Source organism: Saimiri boliviensis, chromosome 7 (assembly GCF_048565385.1).
Source record: "Saimiri boliviensis isolate mSaiBol1 chromosome 7, mSaiBol1.pri, whole genome shotgun sequence".
Lineage (NCBI taxonomy): Eukaryota > Metazoa > Chordata > Mammalia > Primates > Cebidae > Saimiri > Saimiri boliviensis.
This window is the reverse complement of record NC_133455.1, coordinates 86352388-86378403: the sequence shown is the minus strand read 5'-3', so window position 1 is coordinate 86378403 and position 26016 is coordinate 86352388. Positions and strand designations below refer to the sequence as shown.

Genomic DNA, 26016 nt, shown 5'->3' with positions numbered 1-26016 from the left:
GGATATTAAGAGGAATTGAACCTATTCCACAAGGAGACTTCCTCAAGGGAGATGGCGTGTAAACAAATAATTGCATTTAATAACTGAATATATAGTTTACACGTTCAGGAATAGCAGAGAAAGGGGAGAGTCACTCCTTGGAAGGTGCTTGGGTTGTAGGGCAGGCTTCATTGAAGAGTGATGCGTGACCAGGAGTTTTAGGCATGAGTAAGAGTTTACTAGATAAATAATGAGAGGTAAAGACAAAGGAAAACCAAAAGGGCTTTCCAGAGAGACGGAAGTAACATGCTCATAGAGAAGACGGCCTGAGACTTAGTAGTATACTGGAACCTAACTTGTTTGCAGTCACCCTTGTCCTGGATGCTTTCTGTGTACTATGGGACAGTGTCTGGAATATTCAGCAAGATTAAGATACAAAATTCTGGGGGAAAAAGCGAAGTCAATTGTATCTGTGAGTTTTGTTTTCATGACAGCAACTTGCATGATTTTTCTTTAAGACAGACCTGCCTTTGAATCCTGATTTGCAGTTTCTAAATTTCTCAGACCTCACCTTCTTTGACAGTAAATGTGAGTTCTGATATTTAATATAAAATAGATAAAACAGTACATTGGCTGATGCTTAGTGTATAATTATGACTTTTTTTTTGGAGACAGTTCTCGCTCTATCCCCCAGGCTAGAGTGCTCTGACACGATCTCAGTTTTCCGCAACCTCTGCCTCCTGACCTCAAGTGATCCGCCCACCTCAGCCTGCCAAAGTGCTGGGATTACAGGCATGAGCCACTGCGCCTGGTCTGTAATGATGACTTCAATTACTGCTCTTTTGCTTTTTTCTGTTGACCATTTCTTGGTAGTGTTCCTCACTGAGGGCTTAACACATAATCAACCGCAGTCAATGAATGGAGCACACCTCCCACTGGGATTTAGGTGATGTGGGAGAGGCAATTGAAAGAGCTCCTCAGTAAACGTTTGGAGACCTGAATTCTAATTCTGCCTTAGCCACAGACTGTGCCCTGGTGATCTTGACTCGGTGTACTCTGTGAGTTTATTTTTCTCTGTAAGGAGAGGTTGGACCAAATGTCTGACTCATGTCCTTGTTGCTGTGCGTAGTTTCTGAGGAACGGTCCAGTGACTTGAAAGAGATAAACCACCCAACTTAATTCCAGTAAAAGCCTTACTAACTCTGAAATGTTCTTTTACATTTTCCATTTGGGGGAAAATTGTCTATAGCAACTAAACTCATTTTAAAGAATGGTGGTTTCCCGATTGTTGTAAAAAAAAAAAAATTACAAAGTACAGTCAATACCCCCCAAAATTCATTAAACATGCAAACAAGTGATGTTAGGCCAGCTTTGCAGCCTCTTCCAAAGATCAGGCCTGGGTAGTGTGAAGTGTGGCTTTGATGGTTTGGGTGTACAGTGGCGAGCTTGTAGTCAGGTGGACTCTTAGGAGCCTCTGATGCCAGGTTTTATAGGTCACTTGTAAAATGCCAATCCATCGTGCTGGCAATTTGATAGAATCCTGAGAAAACTTAGTTGGTGTTGAGTAAGAAGCAGAGTGTTACTTTCTACAAATTAATTGTTATACCTGTGATTAATGAGCACTTATTCACAAAGTATAGAGAGAAAACATCATAAAGAAGACGTAGTCAGTGGGGCCATACTTAAGGAGTGTTAGCTCCAGACTCCAAACCACAGCCCTTTGATATTGTTTCCTCTCATGACGAAGTCTAACTGCTGTTTTCACTGTACATTAATTCTGATATCATTCTGAAATAATAGCATGTATGGCTCTGCAGTCTCTTAATGTAGGCAGTCCAATCTCCTCCCTATTTTCTTGCTTTGTTTCCACTGTTAATCTGGTAACCAGCCACTTATCATACTGATTATCTTGTAATTGAAACTGTAAAAGCCTATGGCAGGTAAACCTATGGTAGGCAGATGGTCTACCCAGTATGTCAGCTGTCTGAGAAGGATTTTTTTTTGTGTGTGTGTGTGTGTGTGTATGTGTATTACAATGTGGTCTAGGGGGAGAAACAGCCACTCCCCCCCCCCAAAAAAAAAAAACCTCACAAAGAAAAGAGCTCAGATCATACAATTTGAAATTTAACAGAATGTATTTGCTAACACTTTCAAAGTTGCCTTAAGATCAAAATTCATTATGGAAGCATCTTTTGTGGAGCATGAAGTGACAGAAAAGGAGAGGAAACTACAGTGTTGGGAAGAGTGCAGAGGTCGCTACAACAGATTTTTAGCAGTCCTGTGTGTGAGTTTGATCTTTTGGTGAACTTACTAGTAACTTGGGGGGTGGCGGGCAGAGAAATGCCCCCAAGCTGTTGGTTGCTTTTGCTTGTTCTCATAGCAGCCTGTGGGGAGTTGGGCGGGGGGAAGTGCTTGTTTAAACACTAGTATATGCCATAAAAACTAACAATTATGGCAAGGTTTTCAAGAAAGAAAATTACATTAAAGATGAATGAGGGTATATTGAATAATTATGTTTTAAGGTGTGTCACATTAAAAGATATTGAATAGAATATTGACTGTTTTGTGGAAATAGCAATAATGAGATTCCTGTCACCTAATCTTACCATAATTGAGTTATTACTATGCAAATGAAGGTATTACTTAAAAAAAAAAAAAAAAAAACTAAGGAAGCTAGACAGATCCTTGAGGCAATCCTTTATCTATTCTTAAAGCTGTGCCATCAATTCTCCTTAGACTGAAGATCCTTTTCTAAACAATTTGGAGATGCTCATTTCACTATATGCCTCGGAAATTCCACTATAATATTTTTCAGCTGCCACAGGTAGCAGCTCAGTGGTTGGTGATTTTACATTCTTTGAGCTTTATGTGGAACGCAAAGGAATAATTAAATTGTATGATTATTGCCCACTGTCATTTTTATTTTAAAAAATGAAATGGAGTGACATTTCCTGCCAAAGATGCATGCTGGAGTCCTTATCTCTGCGTTTCATGCAGCTCTGTCATTGCTGCACAGTGTCCAGTGGTGCCTGTGCATCTCAAAGCCAACAGGTCACTTTGGGCTAGCAGACCTCCTAGGACACCTTTGTGACTGAGCAAGTGATTCCATTTGTCCTCAGTCATACTCAGATCAATAGTCCATACATTGCAGGCACCACCACGTCCATTTAGGCTCCTGTGGCACCCATCAGATGAATAGAAATATTTGGGACAATTGCCACTTTAGTTCATGACCCAGGTAAATACCGGTGTGTTCAGCCAGGAATGGCATTTTAAACTATTGACTGCTGAGGCTTTGGGCAAAAGACGATTATATTTCCTGGGAATGTTGTATGATTTCTGCATACTTTATTATGTGAATGCTCTGTGTAGAAATGATACGGATATAAAAACTCCAGTATTCCTACCTAGAGAAAGCATGAAAAACAGTCTTTGAGCCTTATTGAAATCTCACAATGAAGTTTTTAGCATTTTAATACTCTTTGATAGTGTAACCTAGATTGATCATAGCAAGTAGATTTGAGGAAATCACAAAAGACAAATTTCATTTACCAAGTACTTTTGGTTCCAAGGATTAGGAGGTCAAGAAAATATAAGCCTTATCAGTTTATTTCAGAATCAATTGAGACTTGACACTTTATAAATGTCACCAACAACTGCTCTGTGCCTTATGTCCTTCCACAGTTCTTAAGGTAGAGCAGGGCTCAGTGAGGCGATTGCACATTACATTTATGCCTTTCTCTGTTTAGTAGGGAAGTCTTAGAATACATTTCTATTTATATGAGTATAGATTTTTTTTTCTGATATCAGCCATAATTTACCAAATATAGATAAGATTTTCAAGCAATTCACAATCCTGAAAATACTCTTTTTGTTTTATTGTTGTTTTGAGACAGAGTCTCACTCTGTCATCCAGGCTGGAGTGCAGTGGTGCCATCATAGCTCACTATAGCCTCAATCTTCCAGACTCGAGCAGTTCTTCTACCTCAGCCTCCTGAGTAGCTGGAACTACAGGCATGTGCTCACATTTGGCTAATTTTTAACTTTTGTTTTTGTAGGAACAGGGTCTCACTGTATTGTCCAGGATGGTCTCAAACTCCTGGGCTCAAGCGATCTTCCTACCTTGGCCTCCCAAAGTGCTGGAATTACAGGTGTGAGCTACCTGTTTGAAAATATTCTAAATTGTTACCTTTTTATAATTCAACTAATTTGGTTGTCCTCAAGCAATTGATACACATCAGTAACTTATTAGATCTCTGTGGAAATGATTTTTGGAAACCTGCAGAATTCCTGCACATCATTTGGGTAAGAGTAAGTTGTGATACTGTTAGAAAAAACCCTAAAATTTCATCTACAAGGCTTGTTGTGGGTTCAGTTATCCTATATATGCTGGCTCATTTTTCTAGACTTTTTTTTTTTTTGATATCTGCTTCCATGATCTCCTAGGCTGGGGACAAGAGGGCTGCAGAGTTGAGCACTGGCAATTAAATGTCTTATTTCAGAAGTGACAAACATCACTTCTCATATTTCTTTGATAGAATTACTCATATGGTTCCTCCTAATATCCTTGGGATGGAAAATGTAGAAGAGAAGCAGATATTGATCGGTATTAGTAATGTTGATCCTATCGAGTATTGATTTATTCTACTTAGAATGCCTTTGAAATATGAGACACTACTCATGATGTGTGGGTGAAGCTATAGCAAGGAGTATAATGAATGGCTTTCATTAAGAACAATAAGCAATTTCCTTCTAGTCATCGATGCACCCATTTGTCTAGACTTCCATGCACCTTGCTATTCTTGGGTTTTATGGAAGAGGTTTTACCTTGACCAAGGTCACTGTGCAGTCAACCTTTGCAGATGGGATTATAGTCAGTTTTTAAACTGCAGCTGTGGCCAACCTGCAATAATGACAGACATTGCAGAAGGAATGCCCTTTGTCCGGGTTTGATGAGGGCTGGTGATGTTAAATACTGCTGATAGTTTCCTGGGTTGGAAAGGGGGTTATTTGATTTGCAAAAGAAGGAAACATTGGAATCGGTCTATTCTTCAACTCATTCTGATAGGATGTATAAAGGAAAGTGAGCCCATTTTTAATATAATGAGTGTCCCACTATCTTTTTAAACAAAGCAGAATATTTAGAGCTAATAGGGATTTAGCAGCAGTTATAAAAAGTTTGTATCATACTTGACTTTCCCTGGGTAGCAAACAAGAAGAGAACAGGAATGTGTTTGACCTGAGAGCAGGGGAATCTTTTACCACTAGATAAAACAGCGTCGTAACTGTGTCCCCAAGAGCGGTATTAATAGTAAAAACCGCGAAAGAGTTCTGGGCAAGTCAAGAAAGGATGTCCCTAATATTTTGGTTAAACAGTATAAGAGCATTATTCTTTTTCACCCCCCATCCCCCAACCCTTGAGAATAGAGTCTTGCTCTGTTGCCCAGGCTGGAGTACAGGGGCATGATCTTGGCTCACTGCAAACTCCACCTCCCTGGTTCAAGCAATTCCCTGCCTCAGCCTCTGAGTAGCTGCGCTTATAGGCACACACCACCATGCCCGGCTAATTTTTTTGTTTTTGTTTTTCTTGAGATGGAGTTTTGCTCTTGTTTCCCAGGCTGCAGTGCAATGGTGTGATCTCAGCTCACTGCAACCTCTGCCTCCGAGGTTCAAGCCATTTTCTTGCCCCAACCTCCTGAATTGCTGGGATTATAGGCATGCACCACCACGCCTGGCTAATTTTGTATTTTTAGTAGAGATGTGGTTTTTCCATGTTGGTCAGGCTGGTCTCAAACTCCTGACCTCAGGTGTCCGCCCGCCTTGGCCTCCCAAAGTGCTAGGATTATAGATGTGAGTCACCACGCCAAGATTTTTTTTTTTTTTTTTTTTTTTTTTGTATTTTTAGTAGAGATGGGGCTTTACCATGTTGGCCAGACTGGTCTCAAACTCCTGACCTCAGCCAATCTGCCTGCCTTGGCCTCCCAAAGTGGTAGGATTACAGGTGTGAGTCACCATACCTGGCCAAGAGCATTAGTCTTAAAGTATGGAAGCACATTAGTTGAGGAGATTACTTGTTTAGTGTCTATTATAATTGATAATCATGAAACTGTTTTAATTGCTGGTAACAAATTAGTGACATATGAGTGTATAACATACCATCCTACTTTTTTCTTTTGTTATCATTTTTTCTTTATATTGCATATTATAATGAACAAACCAAAGACCACACAAAACAAATATATTCATTATAAGGTGAACAGTCTTGTAACTACCACTCAGGTCAAGAAATAGAAGTCACAAACAATTCCAGAAGCTTCTCCATGTGTAGCATCCTAATCACAGACTCACCTCTTTCTCTAGAAATAATCATCTTAACTTTCATAGTAATCAGTCCTTGGATTTCATTATGTTTTATCATCCAATTATGAGTATAATGAATTTTGTTCATTAAACATTCTTTTTATGTCCTTGAAGGCTTTTATAGTCTATAGCACCTCTTCTGTTTCTTCCTTTTTCTTATAACTTATCTGCTGAAGAATCCAAGTTGCTTGACCTAAAGAATTTCCCGCAGTATGGATTTTGTTGTTTGCATATTCATGGTGTAGTTTATCATGTTCCTCCGTCCTCCATATTTTCTGAAAAAACTGGCAGCTGGTTCCAGAGACTTGATCAGATCAGTATAATCCCTTTGTAAGACTATAAGAAGTGATAAAATTATCAGTCTTTTTTTAATATTAGTTATTGATACTCACTAATTAGATTCATTAATTCATTGGGGTTGCAAAGTAGAAATAACCTAATTATGTCATCTTGTTTTCGTTTAGTAACTGGGATAATTTAATAAAAACACACGTACTTCCCAGTCTACTATTTGGTTATCAAGTTGTACAGTTCATATAAGAAACGCAAGATAAACAATTGATTATAACTTTTTATTTTTCCAGTTTTCAAAATAAGCTTTCTGTCATTCTCAGAAGATAAACAAGTAATTCCTTTTAAATATCATTGTGAATTTGTGAATTTAAGCACATATGATAAGGTAGATCTATTGTAAGAATAGATGTTACAATAGATCTTTGAGGCTCAAATGGTCTCATCTTTGGCCAACGGGAACGTTTTCAAGTTGGCTTTTGGGTATTTTCACATGACCCTAGTTATCTTTGATAGCTTCATGTGTACTGGGTACATTAAGATGTTCACTAAGCTCCTCTGTACATAGCCTGTGTCTTCCGTTTCTCCAAGAAGCCGTGTTTTCTGGACACTAGGTATGTTCATTGTTGATGGTTTTGTCTTTATTGATAGGCCTAAACAGACAGAGCTGTTGTGTGTGCTTAAAGTTTTTAGCTCTAATACTCATGTATTAATTTTGGACTATCAGATTTTATGTCAAAATAAAGGACTCTTAGTACATGTGAGTCCTGTTAGAAGCTTTAGTGATATTTTTAGAGAACCACACCTCAGCCGTGGAAAAGTATCATCCCCTAGCCATTAACCATAATGTATACATTTATACAGTTTCTCATCTTAGTATTTTTTTGGCTTAATACCATAGCAGAGTCTTCTTTCACAGTTTATCTTTGGCTCTCTTTTGGCGAGTGGTGACAGACTTGCTACAAGTTTCTGTCTCTAAAGCCTCTTATCTATAGAGTTTTACTTTTTCTTTTTCTTTTTTTTTTTAGCATGGTGTTTCAGTTTGATATGTATTGTTTTATTTTGATCACCACTTGCCAATGTTTATCTGCTAGATTATCTCCCTCAGAAGTTGTCATATACATTCTACATATTACTTTTATGTAAGTGTATATATTCTGTGGTTAAATGTTTAAAATTATTTTTTTTAGAAATAAGGGAGTAAGCATTAGCACAGCATAGCTATCATCATTTCCCTGAGCTCATATAATCTGTGGCAGACTTGACTTAAAATGGTTAATTGCGTTCTTAGAGACTAAACCCCAAAATGATGTTTGGTGATTAAACATAGGAAGTTTTAGAGTCTGTAACATTTGTTCAGAAAATTCTTTTGAGTCTAGACTTTATCGGGAACTCTTTTCACTCATATGACCAGGGCATCAAATGCCCCTACTTGGCTGGGCATGGTGGCTCTTGCCTGTAATCACGGGACTTTGGGAGGCCAAGGCAGGCAGATCACTTGAGGTCAGGAGTTCGGGAGCAGCCTTTCAAAACATGGTGAAACTCTGTCTCTACTAAAAATGTAAAAAGATGGCTTGACATGGTGGCTCACACCTCTAATCCCAGCACTTTAGGAGGCCGAGGCGGGTGGATCACGAGATCAGGGGATCAAGACCATCCTGGCCAACATGGTGAAACCATGTCTCTAGTAAAAATCAAAAAATGACCTGGATGTGGTGGCACACACCTCTAATCCCAGGTACTTGGGAGGCTGAGGCAGGATAATTGCTTGAACCCAGGAGGTGGAGGTTGCAGAGAGCCTAGATGGTGCCACTGCACTTCAGCCTTGGTGACAGAGAGAGACTCTATCTTAAAATAAAATAAAATGCTGCTTCTCTTAGGAGCTACGTAGAAGGAATGAGGACTCTATTGGAGGTGTGGGATCCAGTGTTTTGTGTTCATGAGAGAAAAAAATCTCAGAACATTTGTTATGCTATAATTTTGGTGGGTCGTCTTTCGACAAACATTGCTGGGCCAATCTAGGTAACTCTGACAGCTAGTCCATCTTTTCGGAGAATGATGTTCTACTGATCTGAAATAGACCAACCTGGACTAGTGCCTTCAGATACATACCTGTTCACCCGCCCTGATTGCCACTTTTTGTAGTCTTCTTCTGGGAGTTCTAAGGCAAATCAGAGAGCAGTGAAATTCAATATATTATTAGATTACAAATGTACTGTGTCATGAGGGTATTTTTAGAAGAAATTGGGGTATTTTTGAAAAACAATCAAACCAATTTAATAATAAAGAGAGGTAATACTTTACAGAGCCCAGCATGAAAGTTGGGGCAGATGATTGAGCTGGCCTTTTCCAGTGCTTTCAGTTCCTTATCTCTGCAATTCCTAAATTCTGTTTTGCTCTGTATATCAGCAATATTCTTGAACTGGATGCAGATAGCATCTGCAGTTTCAGGTCTGATGACCATAGAGTTTGGGGAAAGAGACCACTTCTTCCAGTGGCTCTCTTTAACAGTAAGGAAATGTTTTCCAGAAGCAAATCTCAGTCATGTTGCTCTGGCCCACATAGCATCATATGCCTATTCCTGGATCCAAATCTTGTTTGTAAGTGAATGCTATTTACAGAGTGGCTTAGGCCTGGGTTTACAACCAGTCACTGGCAAGGAGGATGGGATTACCATGGTTGCCTTAAATGTAGCCGACTCTACTTCAGGGTGTGGAGGCAATTTTTCAAACTGCATAGCTCTTACATACTGAGGAGAGAATGAAAGGGATATTGAGGAGAAAATCACAATTTTGTCTACGACACTATGTCTTAGTGTAATAGTGGGGTCTAGGGTGCCCTCAGCTCCCCTGAGAGGACGTTTCTCCAGGTTTTGGTCTCCTGCCCTATCAAGAATGAGAGAGGGGACCACGGCGCAGTGCGCAGTAAATGTCGGACTCAAAAGTGTTTGTGGAAAGTGATTTATTTAAAGAGAGAGAGAAACAGGAGGAGAGAGAAGGAAACAGCTGACTCTCACGCTGAGTGAGAGAATCCAGAAAGATGGAATACAGGAGAGGAAAGCAGCTTCCACACTGAGAGGAAGGGAATAGAGAGAGATGGAGTTTGGGAGGGGAACACAGGCTTCCACGAGAGAGTGTGGAAAGGGGACTCCAGAAGGGAAATCCAGGAGAGAAAAACATGGCTTCCATGAAGGGAGTGTTCGTGAAAGGGGACCCAAACATGGAGTCCAAAGGGGTGTGGAAGAAGGGGACTTTTAACCTGGAAGGAACCCCCACCTTCTCCAAGACCCCAGGCCAATGAAAGCAGTTCCTTAGAACTTCTGCTGGGGTGACTGACTCTTAGTTTCTTCCCATGCCCGTGAAATTTAAACATAAACGGTTAAATTTCGCAGATGGAGAGAGATGGGAGGGGGGCATGGTGCTAGGAAGTTCTTGCCTTTAAAACTAGGCCCCCTTGTGGACCCGGAAAGAGAACACATACCCTCATTCGGGCTCATTCGTGAATGTATTTTTATTGGTTTGGCTGCAGCGTGTGAGTAAATAATGATCCATGACAGTTGGAGTAAGAAAAAGAAAAAAAAAAAAAAAAAAAAAAAAAAAACCAAACAACCCACCAATATGTTACAAAGCATCCAAAGATACCTGATTTGGTTGTAAAAATCTTTGAAGCCATTCCTCTGATTTTTATTATTTCTAGAATTTCACTGAGTATGAATTACGTGAGTACCTAGTGTCAACCCTTTATACCTATATATGAGCTCAGTGAAAACCAGCCTCTGTGAAATATGATTTAACTTGCCCTTAAAACATGTCATTTGCATTTAACATTTTGTTCCAGCTGTTCGTCCCTGGCTGCTTCTCACATAACCTGTGTTCCAAGTCAGAGTGTCCTGGCTCTAGCACTACCACCATGTCTATCTTGACCCATAGCTAAACCATTGTCCTTCTCTCCAGGCTTCCAGATGATTCCTGTTCCTAAAAACCCAACTCAGTGACGACTTCTGTGAAGTCTTCCAATGATCTGCTCTGCCTGAAGGTCTTTCCTCTAGTGACCGACCTTTAAGTAGTATATTCTGTTCAGTTCATTTGTCAGTTATGTCACCTTTCAGGAATTCTACTTTGTCTTTGAGCTCTTCTTAACATCGCCTCTTGCAGATTAGGATCTTTTTGAAGGTAGAGACTCTTGATAATGAGTCTCATGAAAATTATCTACTTTTCATGGCATCATCTTGGAAAGGAAAGTATAAAGAGTATTTTTTTTTGGACATAAAAATAGCTCAGATTTATTAAGCGCTTGCTATATGCCAATGCGATAACAAATACTTTATAAGTATTGTCTCATTTCTTCCTCACACATACATACGAAAACCTCCATGTGGTAGGTTAAACAAAAGCCTGCCTCAAAATAGGAGAACCAGGAAATAGATTCTGGTGCTAACACTGGATAACAGTCTTTAAGCTCACAGGATGTCTCTAGGCATCAGTCTATCACTCTGTCCAGTCTCTTAGACTTGTGTTTTTACCCAGCTTGAACAGCAGGAAGAATCTCCCCAAAAATGCGAAGTTCCACGTTGGAATGGTTCTAAATAACCCCAATGAGAAACAGAAAAAGAGAAAGTTGCAGCAATGTTTGGGTGATGGGGAGCCTCACATGGCTTGCCAGAGCAGGTCACTGGTAGCCAAGGTCTGAGCAGTCATCCCTACAGTGCAGCTGGGGGAAACTCAGGCCAACCCCACCTGAACCGTAAAGTCTGAGAGTCAAGCAGCATGGTTTCTCAATGAGATGCTGAGTAGACAATTATTCTGGTTAGCATTGCTTCTAATTGACCGATAAGACCTAAATTTAGAGATTAAGGAACATGTCCAAGATTACTCATGTAGGGAGATTTAACTCATCCAAATTTCAGTTTGTTTTGCTAATAACAATTTTGGTACATTGTAATATTGTTATTCAAGCTGTTTGAGTATTGTTGCTCAAAATACAGATGACTTCAACTGTGTGGACCTCATTGTGCATATTTTCAGTAGCAGCCCTCCTGGGAATACTCAGTGCCTCTAGTTCCTCATATAATCTCATTTTTTCTATCAAATCAGGAATTGAAACATTAGCTCATAGTTGTACATGTTAGTTGAGTGACTGGATTTGCTTTCCTAAGACTGTGTTTTAGTCATCATGTTTCCTTACCCAGGTCTTTGCTTCTAGATACATTCATAGCTCTTGTGGCTCCAACAATGACATTTCAGATGTCACTTTACTGGTGCTGAGATGTTGGTAGAGGGAAAATAGGTTGGCCAGTCAGTGAAATCTCCCTCCGTTGCCTGAGGAAGTGACTGGATATAACAAGTTGGAGATTCATGAGTGTGTTTGAAGGGCTAGTCCAAGATCTCTCAGTAGAGAGACATTTGGTCACTCTGGGGAGAATAAACCAAGACTGAGCTGTGGATGCTGAAGACCTGCTGCTTAGAGCTCCTGAGATGGAAAGGTACAGGTCCAGATATCTCTGGCTTCTTTCAAAAATCCCGGGCCTGCCCTGCTCTTGCTTGGGCCTGCCAGCATGCCCTGTTCTTCAAGTTCTTCCTGCCCTTTCAGTATCCAGGAGAGACCACCCACTGTCTCACTGCAGTTCCGAGTCTTCCTGTTTCTCTCCTTCTGATCCAAGAATTTCAAAGTCCAAGATAAGTTTTCTGTAAGTCTTGATGTTACTGAATTTTTAGTGCTATGTAATTTTTCATATGTTGATGCATAAGCTCTGTTTTGCTGTTACACCCCTTTCCTGTCATTCTGGAAGGCATCCTTATTTCCTTTCTTCGCTAATGACTTTTCCAACTTTGATGTAGTTAGATCACAGCTTCTTTATTAGCAAGTTTAATGACTTTGTTTTCTTCACAGCATCTAACAGAGTACGTTACAGATATTGCTCAACGATATTAGGTATTTTATTTGACTTCATACTCAGCGATGGGTTGAGATGGTCTATGACGGTATCATTAGGACCCAGAATTTCATCTTATTTTTAGAGGGGGCTTGAATGTTGGCTGTTACTGTACACTTTCAGTTTGGGCTAAGAGCTTTAGGATGAAGCAAAGTTTACCAGCCTAACTCACGAATGGGTATGTTGATCTTGGTATCTTTATCCATTCATTCTTTATCAGCTGAGGGGGGAATTTAAGATTTTTTAGAACATAGAATTGGATGTATTCCCAGGATTTTTGCGTCTAATCAGGAATAATGGCTTTAGGTTTATAAAAAGCATTAAAATATTTTGTGCTTTTATTCAAACTAGATGTCAGTTACCTCAGAGTTTACATTCACTCCATGGTGGTTCCATGGCTGGAAAGAGGAACAAGTATTCTTAAATAAAAATGTGGCCTGTTAAGAACAACAAAAAAATGGGTTCATAGACTGTCTTCCTGTTTACAGTTTGTGGTCTATCCAGAAGGGATTTCATGTGTTCGTCTATGCTTTTACACTGGCAAAGTAAGTATAACTTTACCTTTAGTTCATGAACATCAGCAGAGAGATACATCTATATTACTTCTTAATATTAAAAACCACAAAGGCTTTTCTAAATTAGCAGGGGGGATTTACAGAGTAAACTAGTGAAAAATGTTGTGAACTTTCATCCTCTGTTTTGGTTTGAGTTGCCACTTTGGGGCTTTTACATGTCTTTCCCTTTCCCATCTCTTCTCTAGGAGGCAAACAAAGAAATATAATTTGCATTGGCTATAGAAATGCCTCCGAGATCACTGCTCTAAGTGTGCTGGGGTTTTGGAGTAGAAATTCTGAAAAGGAGAAAAAGACAAGGGTAAAAGCTCTGTTGACAAGGGAGTTTCACAGGCATGTGGTGAGAGCACAGCATTGGACGTGGGAATACAAATTCTGCAAGCTTCCTCTCTCTTCCTAAAAACAACAGTCTAAGAGTGTGGTGGTTCTGACTGGTTAAAGAGCTGGACACAGTGGCAGCTGTTGAGCTTGGTTTTTCTTTCTAATTCAGATTACTTCCTTATTGGAGTGTTTTGCACCTTTACTTCCTTTCTCTTCTCCTGTCCGTCATCACATGTGGTACCTCTGGGTGAGAGGCAGGCAGTTGGCTGTCGGTGGACACGATGCTTAATGGTGATTTATCCTTTGACCAGTACATGGGGCTGGAATGGAAGGGCATTTGAACTTGCACTTTTGTGCAGAGTAATAGTACAGTCACCCTCTGCTGGCAGCAGACCAAAGACCCCAAGTTAGCCTGTGAACCAAGTTTTTCCCTGGAGTAAACACAATACATGAACTTGGCTAGGAGGTCAGCTCTTCAAAGCTGTTATTTTTCCCCAGTGGAATCAGGTATTTGTTCATATTTAGGCAGTATCTAAGTAGAGGGAATTTAGACATTTAACCAAAGCAAATTGTAGTCTAAAAAAAATAGGAAGATCTCATTATAGATTCACAGATCTGTGTATTTGTGTGCTCAAGGATAATAATAATACTGGGATACGTTTCAGAGAAAAGAGATGAGTAAAAATAAGAAAAAAATTAATGGATTTGAGCCCAAGTAAATGAAACTCTATTATTTAATTATAGTATCTGACTGTGAATATAAATGGGAGATGAACAAGAATTTTTTCCTTCGTTTGGATCATAGAATATTTCATGACTAAAAGGGGAAGTCTGTCACTCAGAGCTACAAGCTAGAGGTTTGATCCTTCACAAAATGAATCAGGGAATATGGAAAATATTTTGGGAATTGAGGACAGTCTCTTTTACACACACTCTAGTGTTTTTACATCTAAAGTGAGCAAAACTGCATAATGTGGAATATATGCCTGTGTCCTTCAAATTTGCCATTCTGTGGTAGCCTGGATAGATGGGAAAAAATCATTGATATACAATGAAAAAGGACATGCTCACTCTTAGAATTTCATGTTTGGAACCTCCTGTGGGCTACTGTCTGCAATAAAGTCGATGATCAGGCCATTTATTTGTTATCTATTGCTACTTTTGGCAAGTGGGTAAGTTTAAACCCCAGTGTCCTGGTTAAATTCCAATGTAGATGAGTGATAATATTCCATCTGCCATGTTCTTATTTTGCCTTCCTTAAGGAAATGAAGCATAACTGCATTTCAAAGCAGACTGTTGACACACTTTAGATAAAAAGTTAATATTTTTATTTCTTATTATGTAGTTCATTGTCATCAGAATTTGATAGTAACCCAGCCCTGTCACTAATTCACCTGTGTCCTTGTGAAAGTTCACTTCATTTCTCTGAAATTTATTTTCTATGAAAGAATGCTAGCCTTGGTAATTGTTAAAACTATTTAAAATTTTACCAGGCTATGAACAGGGTATGTGGTGACAAATAAAATTAAGGAAAAATTTTGTCCAGACCTCAAAAACTTTGCAGATTTCTGTTCACTTTAATGCATTAGAAAACTCCATATCTTAGGTATATCTTTAAAATTTATCTATTCAAAAATAGTGTGTATCAGATGACACAAGTTTTGATGTTTCAGATCAGAATAAGGAATTAGTGGTTTCTTGATTTTACTTTATTTTTCCCTCACTAATCCCAACTCATTTCTTAGTTAATTCCTTTGAAGGTGATGTGAATACATGTGTAGTTCTAAGTGAGGGAAAGAGAGGACCGTATTTCACGTAGCTACATGTATTCTGGTGTTTAAATTCTTAGTTTACCAATGTCATTAGTTTGCAGAAATATTCAATAGGGCATGGCACACTGATTCATGATATGCTTCTCTCAAACTGGTAAAATGATGACACCAGCGAACTATGAAAAGTTATGCTTATATGTCATACTTAGAATAACCACTAAAGCTATACAAGGATACACTCAAATACTATAGATAAGTCAAAATTGAATTATAAAAAGTTTGAAGGCAAAAAAACCCCAAAACTGAAATGTAAAGAACAGAAGGCAAAAATAAAGTTGCAGAATGAATCCTTATATCAATAATTACATTAAAATGTACTATAACAACTAAAAGACAGATTATCAAAGTGTGTTATGAAGTAGGATTCAACTATATGCTATCTATAAGAAATTCTCTTAAAATATAGCAATGTGGGCAGATTGAAAGAAAAAACAAAAAATATGTATCGTGCAAACATTAATAAAAATAAGTTGCTATGTTAATATCAGATATATTCTTTTGAGCAAAGATAATTACTAGTGACAGAGAAGATTATTATATAATTACTAAAACATTGCCCCACCAAAAAGACATGGCAGTTCTAAATGTGTATGTAGTAAATAACTGAGCTCCAAAATACATGAAGCAAAAACTGATAAAATTGAAAAGAGAAATAGACAAATTCACAGTTTTATTTGAAGATTTGAACACTCAGATTTAATCACTTTAAAAAAAACTAGACAGATAATCAGCAAGGACATTGATGAGGTCAACATTAGTAATCAACAAAATCGAATTGAAACCCAGCAGCAGGAGCACACACATCCTTTTCATGTGCCCATGGTACATATACCAAGACAGATCATATCCTGGGCCAGAAAAGACATCTCAGTAAATTTGAAAGAACTAAAATCACATGGGGTATATTTTCTGACAACCATGGAATCAAGTTAGAAATCAGAAAGATGACAGAAAAATTTTTGAACCCTTGGAAACTGAGAAATATACGTTGTAAATAATCCATAGGTAACAAAGAAAGTCTTAATGGACATAAAAAATACATTGAACTGAATGACAGTAAAATACAACATGTAAACATTTGTGGATCACAGATGAAGTAATTATGAGAGGGAAGTTTATGGCATACCACATGTATATGTTAGAAAAGAGGAAGTCTCAAATCAGTAATCTAAGTTTACAGTTCAAGAACCTAAAGTAGAAGAGTTGAAAATATCCAAAGCAAGCAGAAGGGAGGAAGTAATATTAAGAACAAAAGTCAATAAAATTGAAAACAGAAAAACAATCCATGAAAAAAAATCAGGTTACTTTAAAAGATCAACAAAATGGACAAACCTCTAGTAAGACTAACAGAATGAAAAAGAGGAAAAACCACAAATTATTGATATTGGTAATGACAAGAGGTATATCAATACAGACTCTACAGACACCAAAAGGATACAATAGGAATACTACAAACAACTCTACAGGCATAAATTCACAACTTAAATGAAAAGGACTCAGTTATCAAAAAACACAGGTAGCTGCAACTCACTCATAATTAGATAATTTTAATAGTCTTACAACAGTTAAGGGAATTAATCTGTAACTTAAACTTTCACAAAAGTAATCTTCAGATGGTTTTACTAGATAATTCTACCGAACATTTAAAGAGGGATTGAAACTAATCCTAAACAATCTTTCCCAGAAAACCATTCATTTTATGAAAGTAATATTACCCAGATACTAAAACAAAGTACCAAAAAAAATGAGACCAATATCCCCCATATATACAGGTACAAAAATTATTAATCAAAGTATTAGCAAATAGAATTCAACAATATGTAAAACGACTCACATATGCATCATGACTAAAGGGAAGTTCATTTTAAAAGTTTTGAAGCTGGTTCACTATATGAAAAACCATCAGTGCAATTCAGCATGTTAACAAGCTAAAGAAGAAACATCACACAGTGCTATCAATTCATGCAAAAAGTGCACTGACAAAATTCCACAGCCATTTATGAGGAAAACTCTCAGAAAAATTGGAATAGAAAACTTTCTCAACTTGATCAGAAACAAGATAAAGGCATGTGTACTCATGATCCTTCTTTAACATAGTGCTAGAATTTCTTGCCAGGGCAGAAAGGCAAAAATGATCGTTAAAAGCATGTAGATTATAAAGGACAAAATAAAACTGTCCCTGTTTTTCATTTGATATCATTGGTTATGTGGAAAATCTCAAGGAATTTATAAAACAAAAATACCAAAACTAATGTGGAGTTAGCAAGGTAACAGGACATATGATAAAGATACAAAAGTCAATTATATTTGCATATATTCATACTAGCAATGGATGGCTGAACATCAAATTTTAAAATGCAGTACTGCTTACAGTCACTCAGAAAATGAAATACCGAAGTATAAATCTAACAAAATGTATTAAAGGATGCGTATGCTGCAAGGAAGATCTAAATAAATAGCTATATCATGTTCATGGACTGGAACAGTCAGCATGGGAAAGATGGCAGTTCTCCTCAAACTGACAAACAGGCTTAACACAATTACTATCAAAATCTCAAGATTTTTTGTAGATACAGAGAAGAAAAATTTATATTGAATTTAATTTTCAGCTGAAAAGCAAAGCAATTAGAATAGCCAAAAACTTTGAAACAGAAGAACAAAGTAGGAGTAATCTACCCAGTTCCAAAATTTATTATATAACTGTTAAAATCAACACTCTGTGATATTTGCAGAGGGATAGACCCTTATATCAATGGAAGAACAAAACAGAGAAGCCAGAAGTTGACTCACACCATATCAGACTAATTTGTGATGAAAGTGCAAAAGCAATTCAACATAAAAAAACATAGCCTTTCAACAGTTTATTCTTGGAGTAATTTGGATATTCATAGGCAAAAGAAAAAAAATTCTTGACTAAGTCTTATAACTTACACAAAAACTAACTAAAAATAGACCACGGACTTAAATGTAACACTCAAAACCAGGCTACTTCTAGGGGAAAAAAGAAAATCTTCAGGGTCTAGGGCTAGGCAAAACATTTTTAGACTTTATACCAAAAGCTGGAGGAAAGTTCATAAACTGCACTTCATCAAAATTGAGAATTTTGCTATTTCAGGCCAGGTACTATGGCGCACACCTGCAATCCCAGAACGTTGGGAGATTGAGGCAGGTGGCTCAGTTGAACTCAGGAGTTGGAGACCAGCCTAGTAAACATGGGAAAACTCCTTCTCTACAAATAATACAAAAAAGTGACCGGACATCGTGGCATGTGGCTGTAGTCCCAGCTACTTGGGTGGCTGAGGTGGGAAGGTTGAGTCTAGGAGGTTGAGGCTGCAGTGAGCCTTGATTGCACCACTGCATCCAACCTGGGCAACAGAGTGAGACCCTGTTTAAAACGAAATTGCTGTGTGAAAGATGCTGTTGACAGGATGAACAGACAAGCTACAGATTGAAATAAAAGTGTTTTCAAACTATGTATCTGACATGTTCCTAGTGTCAAGAATATAAACTCTCAAAACTCTACAGTTAAAAAAAAATCCAATTAGGAAATGGACAAAGTTCTAGAATAAACATTTCTTGGGAGAGGATATATGCAGAAAGACTAAAATAAAAAATAGTGACAGTATCAAATGCTGACAAGGATGTGCAGAAACTGGTTCATTCAGACATTGCTGTGGGGATGTAAAATTCTGCAAAAACAGTTTGGTAGATTTTAAGGGGAAAAAACATTCATCTGCCATATATAACCTAGCATTGCATTCTTGGACATTTATGTCAGAGAAAAGAAAATACGTTCACACACAAACCTGTATACAAATGTTTATAGCAGCTTTATTTATAATAATCTCAAACTTAAAATTATTCTGAAACAAACAAAAAACGGGATACATGTGCAGAACGTGCAGGTTTGTTACATAGGTATACGTGTGCCATGGTGGTTTGCTGCTTGTATTGACCCATCCTCTAAGTTCCTTCCCCTCACCCCCCACACCCTAACAGACCCTGGTGTGTGTTGTTCCCCTCTCTATGTCCATGTGTTCTCAATGTTTAACTCCCAGTTATGAGAACATACATTTTTTTATTGTCTGTTCCCATGTTAGTTTGCTGAGGATGATGGCTTCCACTTTCATATGCCCCTGCAAAGGACATGGTCTCATTCCTTCTTATGGCTGCACAGTATTCCATGATGTGTATATACTACATTTTCTTTATCCAGTCGATCATTGATGGGCATTTGGGTTGGTTCCAAGTGTTTGCTATTGTAAATAGTGTTGCAATAAACATTCATGTACTTGTGTCTTTATAGTAGAATGATTTATTATTTTTTGGAGTATATATCCCATAATGGGATTGCTGGGTCAAATGGTATTTCTGGTTCTAGATCCTCGAGGAATCACCATACTGTCTTCCAAATGACTGAGTTAATTTGCATTCCCACCAACAGACTAAAAGCGTTCCTATTTCTCCACAGCCGCGCTGGCATCTGTTGTGTCCTGACTTTTTAATAGTCATTCTGACTGTCATGAACTAATCTCATTTATTGAAACAACTCGGTGTCCTTCAATAAATGATTAAGCAATCCATACTATAGAACTCTATTCAGCAACAAAAATAAACTATCGATGCACACATGAACCTGGATTAATGTTTAGAAAGTTCTGTTGAGTGTATGATTTCATTTATGTAATACTTTTGAAGTGACGAAATTGTAAGAACTGTAAATAGATCAGTGGTTTCCAGGGGTTAAGCAATGGGTGGGTGAAGTGGAAAGAAGTGTGGCTATAAAAAGGCAACATGGAAATGTTCTGTGTCTTGACTCTGTCAGTGTCAATATCGTAGCTGTGATAATGTAGTAGTTTTGCAAGCTGTTACCAATGAAGGAAACTGGGTAAAGGTTACACAGGATCTCTCAGTATTGTGGGTTTTTTTGCTTGTGTGTGGGGTGGTGGTGGTGGTGGTTGTTTTGAGATGGAGTCCTGCTCTGTTGCCCAGGCTGGAGCGTGCAGTGGTGGGATCTCTGGCTCTCTGCAACCTCTGCCTCCCGAGTTCCAGCGATTCTCCTGCTTCAGCCTCCCTAGTAGCTGGGATTCCAGACATGTGCCACCATACCTGGCTAATTTTTGTATTTTTGGTAGAGATGAGGTTTCAACATGTTGGCCAAGCTGGTCTCAAACTCCTGACCTTGTGATCTACCCATCTGGGCCTCCCAAAGTGCTGGGATTATAGGCGTGAGCCTCCGCGCCCGGCGTATATTGTTTTTTTTTTTTTTTAACTACAATTATTTTGAACTAAAATGTTTAATTAAAAACACATAAAATTTCCTCTAAAGGCTTTTAGATTGAAATATGAAAGCATCTTTTGGCCCTTTCCATGGGAAGGCTTCATTTCCCCACTTTCTGCTCTCAGATAATCATATGGCAGCCACAGAAGCTTTTTTGCTGTTCCTGGACGTGCTTCACAAGCTCTCTCCACAGGGCCTTTGTACTTGCTACTTCTTCGTCTGGAACACGCTTTCCTCTGGCTTTCTCATTCATTTCATCCTGATCTCTGCACAAACGTCACCTTATCGGAAAACTTTTTCCTTGAACAATCTGTCTGCAATATTCTTGTCACAGTTGATTCCCTGATCTGGGTTTATTTTTCTTCCTTCATCAGAAACAGATTTGATGCTTAAAAAAATTCCAAGTCTTGGATAGAAACCTCAAAATGCCCTTCTACGTGTCGTCTTTTCTATATGTTGTTCTGGGATTTGGAGTGTTTTATTTCAAAACTAAATGAAACATGCTAATTCACTCTGTTTTCATTTTTTTCTGCTGATCACTCCATACCTGTCTGGTTGGAATTTTAAGATTTTAAGTCGTCTTCAGTAGTAAATATACTATATTCTGTTATTCTCAGCTTATTGCAATCCAGTGATATTTCTCAAAACAGCTAAGACTTCAGTCAGCCCCACCTCCACACACCATGAATCTACCTCTAGATGACTGGGCTTTCATTCTCTTCTAGGCTTTTTAACCGGTCCAAGGTGTAGAGACACACTTCAGGAGGATCCTCAGAAGTCTTGGACAAGCCTCCCCAAATGCGGCAGGTGGGTCTCTTGTCTGTGGGTGCGAGAAATGTAATTTTCTTTATTCTTCCATAGCTAACCTGAAATTAAATGCCATTTGGACCCTCTGCTTAACCATGATAACAACCTGAGGTTGCCCTGACATTCTGCATGAGGTTATGAGATGCCAGGTTCTTGAGAAGTGGATTCCAGTTCCTTAACTGTCATCTCTCCATTAGTCATGTTTGTCTTATCATCTCTGGTCAGTACCTGTGGACTACTGCCAAGGCACACCTCGGTCTGTCTTCGAGGGTCTCCTGTTCTTCTCTTAGTTTCTTCTAGATACCGCTTGGGCATATAAGGGTGTGCTATCACTGCTGCTGGGCCAGAGGAAACTCTTTGGGATTAAAAAGCTTCCTGACCGCCCTTTCTTTTTTTTTTTTTTTTTTCCTGACAGAGTCTCACTCTGTTACCCAAGCTGGAGTGCAGTGGCGTGATCTCGCCTCACTGCAAACTTTGCCTCCCAGGTTCAAGCAATTCTCCTGCCACAGCTTCCCAGGTAGCTGGGATTCCAGGCATTTACCACCAGGCCTGGCTAATTTTTGTATTTTTAGTAGAGACAGGATTTCACCATGTTGGCCAGGCTGCTCTTGAATTCCTGATCTCAGGCGATCCACCTGCCTCAGCCTCTCAGAGTGCTGGGATTAACAGGCATGAGCCAGTGTGCCCAAATTTTTTTTTTTTTTTTTTTTTTTTTTTTTTTTTTTGCATTTCCACTCTTGTTAAGTGGCTCCTGTGTCATGCTGTGGTATGAGATCCTTTGCAAGGCTGCTCAAGTCCATCTTCCTGGATGTACCACCAAGCTGTTTCCGAAGTCCAGACTACACCTAGGAAAGAAAATCTTTTGCCCATCACCCATGTCTTCCCCCATCACATTTGGGGTTTCTTTTCGTAATTGTATTTTGAACAAGCACCTCTTAGGAAATCAATCAAAAACAATTTATTTTTCATCTCCTTCTGCTTCTTTGAAATGCATTGGAGAAAGGTGGCAGGTATTCCCCTGTTTGGGGTGAAATTTAAGTCTCAGGCAGGCTCCATACTTTTAAGTTTACACTTAGATTTTAAAAAAAATTGCTCTGGACATTGTAACTTAAAAAAAAATCTCCATTGAGAAATGATTATGTCTAATAATCATAGCTTCAAAGTTAATTTAATATCAAATGATCTGCCCTCCCCCACCTGGGGCCCATTTTTGAGTTGGACACTTGCAATGGGAAAAGGTCATTTTTTTTCTCTCTTCACTCATCACCTCCTATTCCACATCCTAGTTGCTGAACTCTCAGGGGTTGGGACAGAGGAAAGAAGAGGGAAAAAAAATAGCTCAGTGATTTTATTATGTTAAGCTGGCTTTGTGCTTTCTGGGACAGGAATCTGCTTAACACTGGCTCTGAATTGGTCACTTTTAGGAGACTTTCATGGCCGCTCTGATGGACGCACCCAGCTTCAGTTCTTGTGACTTGGGCAGGGCTTCTCCTTCAGTGGCCTCCTCCCCACTCAGTGCCTCATTCCAGGTAGTCTGTTTCCTCTAACTCTGATGTGATGTCTCATGAATACCTCCGGTGGTCCTCTTGGGCTTTAGGTGGACTTTCTTACAACTGGCCCACACTTGCTCTAGAAAAATATGCCTCTTATGAAGCCTCATGGGCGGGAGAGTGTATGGGCACTTCTCAGATGGCAGAGCTGCCCCTAGCCCAGCTATTATCCTCTGGATTTTCTGGGTGGGAGCCAGTCTGCAGTCCACTGTGTCTCCCAGACTCCAGGGTATACATCCAGGTCCTCTGAAGCTTTCCTCTGAAGCGTCTCTGAAGACCTGTGGAAAAGGTAACCCTTTCTATCCCTCTCTCGGGAAGGAGGGACTTGGCATCGGAAATGGCTCTATCCAATAGCCTCTTAAAGCCTCTTCCCCTCATCTTCCTTCTGTTGATGCGTTATAACTTCCTATTGGGTTTTAGAGTCATTCACAGTTTCCGGTTTCTTTTAAAATCTAGATTTTGAGCTGGCCATTTTCATTGAAATTTCATACCTGTTTCAGGAAGGTGCCTCAGTTGAATCTTCCAATCTGTCGCCCAGCTCTCACTAAGGAGAGTTGAGGCAGTGGGACATGGGATCAGGGTGGCCGGGGAACATGGTGAAACCAGCCACTTACATCTTGCTCCTGGATCCACTGATGTATATGCATACCTTGACTACCTTATTTTGCACTCAGAGGGGTCTACATCTGCCCTTAGCCTAGTTATGTGGGAAGGTCTCTTCTGATCCTGTTTTCTATGGGGGGGAATCATTCCAATTTCCCAGGGGCATTAGGCTTTCGAACCTCTCAACTTATTGACACCTCCCAGTGCCCTGTGCTCCCTGCCTTAACAGCAGTTTTCTAATGCTATGAGTGAAGAGTTCAGCCACTTGGCTGGCTGACTGGGGAAAGAAGCAAGACTCAAGGAAATGAGATAAAATACTTCAAATAATATACCCCTCTGTGATAAAATATGTTGCCTGCCTTCTTTCCAGTAGTTACCATGTGATTTTTAATCCTTGTAATGGCACTGCACAATTTATATTAAGGATTTGACATTTGAGGAAACCAGATGTGTTAGTTTGCTTGGACTTCCATAGCAAATTACCACAAACAGGGTGACAACAAAAACTGATTTTCCCATAGTTCCAGAGGACAGAAGTTAGAAATCAAGCCTGACACTGGGTTAGGTTCCTTCGGAGGGCCGCAGGGGAAGAATCTGTTCTGGGTCCCTCTTTTTGGTCTGTAGATGGCTGTCTTCTTTCTGTCGTTCTTGATATTATTTTTCCCCTATGCGCATTTCTCTCTACGTCCAAATTTCCCCTTTTTATAAGGACATCAGTTATATTGGATTAGGGCCCACAAGAATGACCTCATCTTAACTAATTACATCCACAAAGGCCATATTTCCAAATAAGGACACATTCTGAGATCCTGGTGTTAGGGCTTCAACATCTGAATTTGGTGCAGAGGGGCAATGCAATCCATAACACCAAGGTTCAAAGAAGCTCAATTACTTCAAAGTCACACAGACCTTGAAGTGCCTGTGCAGCAGTTCCTCTCCACGACTGTGGGACTCCGTAGCTCGCATTCTTTCTGCTATACTACACTTCATCTCAGCTCTTACACACAGATTATGCAACAAGAAGGATGCTGGTTTTCCTTTAAACAATCAAGCCAGGCTAGCAGAAGCATGGACCCATCCAGGAAAGAGCTCTTAGACCTCAGGTGGTGCTATCACGTGAACTCAGAACAGCAAGCCTTGCCCAAAGGAGAAAAAGGAACCTGTCTGTAAAGAGGGCCATTCTAACACCAGCCTACCATTGGCTAGAAAATGAGTTTCTGCCTGAATTCAACATATTATGCCAGGCTCCAAACGTTCCTGAAGCTACTAAAATAGTTTCAACTTGAGTTTGGTGGTATTATTCCTATGACTTGTTGTTTGCATTTTTGGGGGACTTTTGACCTACATTCCTATATAAATATGCTGTGTGTGTGTGTGGCTGGCTTCACGTTGGGCATATTTAAACAATGTGTAATAAAAAAACTTTTTTTTTTTTTTTTTTTTTTTTTTTTTTTTTGAGATGAAGTCTCGCTCTGTCGCCCAGGTTGGAGTGTAGTGGGGTGATCTTGGCTCACTGCAACTTCTGTCTCCTGGGTTCAAGCAATTCTCCTATCTCAGCCTCCCAAGTAGCCGTGGTTACAGGCACTTGCCACCATGCCCAGCTAATTTTTGCATTTTTAGTATAGATGGGGTTTCATGATGTCAGCCAGGCTGGTCTCAAACTCCTGACCTCAGGTGATCTGCTCACCTCGGCCTCCCAAAGTGCTGGGATTACAGGCTTGAGCTACTGTGCCTGGCCAAAGCAACATATTTAAATCATGCAAAAGGAAAAGGGTAAACTTTTAGCTATAAAGTTACCACAGGCATATACTGGTTAATGATAATGATAGCTTAGCTAAAAAAGGATAAAATATGTTCAATTTCAATGGGGATTATATTTAGGAGAATTATCAGATTGTTTTGATATTTTTCCTTTTAAAAACAGTTCTTTAGTGCCTCCTAGGTGGGAGATAGGAATTATTATAGTGATTTGGAAACATGGCTTTATGCATATGAACATAATTTGAGTCTTGTCGTATTTGTCACTCTTTTATTCCAGATGGCACAAGTCTTTTATTATTCCTTTCAGTTAAGACCTGAAGTATATACCTACAGAAATAAGTCCATGATAAGATTTCTCTTGCCAAAGTTCTAATAGGTGCTTACTTACTGAGAAATATGTGGATTGAGAAATGTTTAAGAAAAATACACTTTAATGAAGCTGCACTAACGATATTTATTTAGCTAATTGTGTACAGGGATCTAACCATGATTTTAAGTAAAGTAGACTGTTGGCCATGTAAATAAGCTTGGCACAGGTGTGCAGGGTTTTAAGAGAATTGGGTAGGAGAGCTAATGAAAATTAGAGTCGGGCTCAAAGAAATATTTTATTGTAAATTCAATTTCCCATTATAAAACAAATACAGCTGCACACAAATATTTTGCAATACAAGTAAAAAAATGCTCACAGTGTAAGAAATGAAAGCAACAAAGCTAGCCCTTTGGTATG

The 26016-nt window shown here is 39.0% G+C and overlaps 1 protein-coding gene across 8 annotated transcripts in view; it reads left to right on the top strand.

Annotated features, from left to right (window-relative positions):
- SOX5 (SRY-box transcription factor 5) overlaps window positions 1–26016 on the top strand; it is a 1015292-nt gene that overhangs the window by 131482 nt on the left and 857794 nt on the right. For 7 of the 8 annotated variants that reach the window (XM_074402912.1, XM_074402908.1, XM_074402910.1 and 4 more), the window contains one exon: window positions 21294–21375. The exons of the other annotated variant lie outside the window; for it this stretch is intronic. The gene's annotated coding sequence lies outside the window, so the exon portion shown is untranslated. The remainder of the gene's footprint in view (window positions 1–21293; window positions 21376–26016) is intronic. 8 annotated transcript variants of the gene reach the window in all.